The sequence below is a fragment of the Thalia democratica genome, unplaced genomic scaffold, assembly GCF_965202585.1.
Source record: "Thalia democratica unplaced genomic scaffold, ktThaDemo2.hap1.1 HAP1_SCAFFOLD_895, whole genome shotgun sequence".
Lineage (NCBI taxonomy): Eukaryota > Metazoa > Chordata > Thaliacea > Salpida > Salpidae > Thalia > Thalia democratica.
The window spans coordinates 37,501-41,504 of NW_028139843.1; the positions used below are offsets into that span (position 1 = coordinate 37,501).

Here is a 4,004-nt window from a genome sequence, read left to right on the forward strand (position 1 = left end):
GAAGTAAAACAAAACCATCTATAAATAGAACAATGAGAAATAGTAAAACAAACTAAACACAACATGTTTATTTTAACATTGTTTTTTATTTAGTTTAATCACTTAATAAACTTTACTTCTAATCATAGTATTTAATATAGAATATAGTTAACAATCTTTTAAACAAAGTCTTAAATAAAGTTACAGGGAGTAATTGTAATTAAAACACCAAAAAAAAAGGTTTTAATAAAAAAAATACTTACATCAAGTTAAAATTTTATAAGGATTAATTTTAAAATATCAAATTGATTGTAAATCAAGTGCAAATAGGTTTTTTAAACAAACCGAAGGGTTTATAAAGGCTTGTAAACGCTTTCAAACGCCTACGACCATACCACACTGAGCACACCCCATCTCGTCCGATCTGGGAAGTTAAGCAGTGTCGGGCGTGGTTAGTACTTAGATGGGTGACCGCTTGGGAATACCACGTGCCGTAGGCTTTTGCTTTTTGAATTCATCTTTTTTGTACTATTTTTCTTTCTGACCTATTTATACTTATTACTCGTTTATTTACATTTCTTTAACGCTTAAAAGAAAAGTAAATTCTAGTTATTAGCAAATAAAAACGTAAGCCAATCAGATAACGTTATTTGCTGTTTAAACCAATTAGAGCGCTAAAAAAGTGGTTTGACCAGTTTGAGATATCGAAAAAATAATGGCACCATCTTGTAGAGTACAATTTTCTGAGTTAAAATTAATACAATTAGTCTTTTATACTAAAACTTAAAAGTTTTTTTGTCCAAAAACAAATAAAAGCGTGGCTACTTGAAAAATCAAACGAAAATAAATTTTGCACTTTTGTATTGTGAGTCATAATAAGTTATTTACTGTTACCAACAGATACTAGCAAAAGCTTTTTAAAGTTTTGTATTAACTTAATGTATTTGTAATTACTTTTACTTAATAGAAACTATTGAATTACGTTTACTTAGTTTACTTTTGTATGTGTATTAAATATATAGCAATTTTGCTTGAACTTAAATAAAGATTATTAAACTATTAAAAGAAAACTATCAAAGTTTACTAACTCAAAAGCTAAATCTTAGTTATATTGTTATAAACATTTATGTTGTAATTTACTAATAACTAAATGAGTTTATTTCAAACAAAAAGAATTAAATAATGTTATGTTATGTCAAGCCTACTATATGAGGTATATAGGTATATAAGGTATACAAGCTTATGTTTGAAAGTTATAATAATTAAAATAAAAATAAATATTTAGTTGGTAAAATTTGTATTTAATATGCTTTGAAATTAGAGTTAGTATAGATGTTTTTTTTTAAATATAATAAATATAAGTATTTAGTTACTAATAATAAACTAAAATACCAATTTTGTAGTTATTACAAAAAAAAAAACTTATCTTACTTAAAGTTCACTGTAATTGAAACATTATACAAAAGCTTTATAATTATAAGCTTTGAATAATTCTATTTGAATAAATAATAGATTCATAACTATATTCATGTTTGCATATTTAAATTATAAAAAGTTAGTGTTTTGTGTATTGACTTTATGATTATTTTATTTTAGTAACTGTTAGTTTTATACTTTAATAAAAGAAATATGGTTAACAAGTAAGTTAAAAATGAAAGAAGCATAAAAAAACACACTAATTAACTGCTTATTCAATAGTTTGATTATTTAATTATTTTTCTGTTATATAGTTTAATCGTATTGTATAAAAAATACAGAGGTTTAAAGTAAGTTTGAATAAAAATAAAACAAAACATATAATATAAGCATTAGTTAAAATACATAGTTTTTTTTTCTAAAAAAATTTAATTCTTTAATAATAAGTAGTAATTTAAATAAAAAATAATACAAGTAAAGTTATACAATATATATACTATAGTTTGTCAAACTAGGCAAACACTACTAGGCAAAAAACAAACTAGGCAAAAAACCTACAAAGTAGGCCACCACTACAATCCTATGTTCCAACTGGAAATTCAATGAGATCGTTACTGTACTTGTGATGAACGTTGATAATCCCCAAGATTGTAAGTCGAAGGCCTTACCCAACCTAACCAGCGCACTGGTTTTCTTACAACTGAATTAATCAACATTTATTATTGAATATAATCATTATTGATAGATAGAGGAATGTTGACAATCAACAACAGATTGTAGGTCAAAGGCATTACTCGACCCAAGTACCCACAACCTAGATTGAACAACATTTATTAGATAGATTTGTTTAATGATAGATAGAGGAATATTGTCAATCCACAACAGATTGTAAGTCAAAGGCATTACTCGACCCAAGTACCCACAACCTAGATTGAACAACATTTGTTAGATAGATTAGTTAGATAGATAAATAGTACAGTATAATCTCAAAGAATTTGAAGCCCGAACATTGAACGATAGTGGTGTTTCGTGACGACTAGCGGGATTCGATCTTACAACCTTCTGCTTATGAGTCAGCTGATAAGACCACTGACCCACCGCGCCACGACAAAGATAAAGAAATATTTTGCTATATAAATAGGTTGATTTTTATAATTTTGTTATACAGTGTCAATTACAGTGAACTTCAAGTAAGATATACAACAGTATATATATTTCCGAGTCTGACTTTGAGTACTTTTTATATATTATTAACAAGATTTTTTAGGAGTAATATCTGTTTAGTTCTTTAATATATCTTTAAAATAATAATATTTTTTAAGGTGTTTAAAACTTTTAGAAGCTGTATGTAATGTCTTTTAGTTTAATAGTTCTTTTAAATTAGTAAAAAAAATAAACATGGTTGAGTTATCAAATTAAACAAAATAGAACGTCAAGTATTTAATTACTAAAATTAATTTAATTAAAAAAAAATCTCAGGTAATCTAAAATGTCAGGAATTATTTAAAAATAAATATAAATTTAAAACTTATTATATTGAAAAGATTGATGAATAATACTCTTGAATGTATGCAATGTTTGTATTTGTAATGCAATAACATAAATGGATAGATCAATGACAAATTGTAAACATATTGTATTATTTTATTTTACGATTTTATTTTATTTATTTAATAATTCAATAAACTTTACTTCTACTTTTCCTGGTCTTAGGTAATTTATAGATAACAATTATTTAAACAAACACTTTTGTACAGTTACAATACAGTTTTAGTACAGTTTGGGAGTAACTGTTGATTAAAAAAACAAAAAAAAAGTTAATTCAGGTTAAAATTTTATAAGGAATAATTTTAAAATATCAAATTGATTGTAAATCAAGTGCAAATAGGTTTTTTAAATAAACCGAAGGGTTTATAAAGGCTTGTAAACGCCTTCAAACGCCTACGACCATACCACACTGAGTACACCCCATCTCGTCCGATCTGGGAAGTTAAGCAGTGTCGGGCGTGGTTAGTACTTAGATGGGTGACCGCTTGGGAATACCACGTGCCGTAGGCCTTTGCTTTTTGAATTCATCTTTTTTGTACTATTTTTCTTTCTGACCTATTTATACTTATTACTCGTTTATTTACATTTCTTTAACGCTTAAAAGAAAAGAAAATTCTAGTTATTAGCAAACAAAAACCTTAGCCAATCAGATAACGTTATTTGCTGTTTGCTTATTTGCTGTTTAAACCAATTAGAGCGCTAAAAAAGTGGTTTGACCAGTTTGAGATATCGAAAAAATAATGGCACCATCTTGTAGAGTACAATTTTCTGAGTTAAAATTAATACAACTAGTCTTTTATACTAAAACTTTAAAGTCTTTTTGTCCAAAAACAAATAAAAGCGTGGCTACTTGAAAAATCAAACGAAAATAAATTTTGCACTTTTGTATTGTGAGTCATAATAAGTTATTTACTGTTACCAACAGATACTAGCAAAAGCTTTTTAAAGTTTTGTATTAACTTAATGTATTTGTACTTAGTTTAAATTAATAGAGTTTATTTGGTTTACTTTATTATGTGTATTGAATGTGCTAGTATCTAAAAATAAATACAACTAAAACA

The 4,004-nt window shown here is 26.0% G+C and overlaps 2 non-coding genes across 2 annotated transcripts; both read left to right on the forward strand.

The window, feature by feature from the left end:
- The first annotated feature begins 360 nt into the window (after positions 1-360).
- LOC145847349 (5S ribosomal RNA) lies at positions 361-479 on the forward strand. Its single transcript, XR_014371237.1, has one exon. It is a non-coding gene; the product is annotated as a 5S ribosomal RNA (ribosomal RNA).
- Positions 480-3,334: 2,855 nt separating this feature from the next.
- On the forward strand, positions 3,335-3,453 carry LOC145847366 (5S ribosomal RNA). The gene has a single exon (XR_014371253.1). It is a non-coding gene; the product is annotated as a 5S ribosomal RNA (ribosomal RNA).
- The last annotated feature ends 551 nt before the right edge of the window (positions 3,454-4,004 follow it).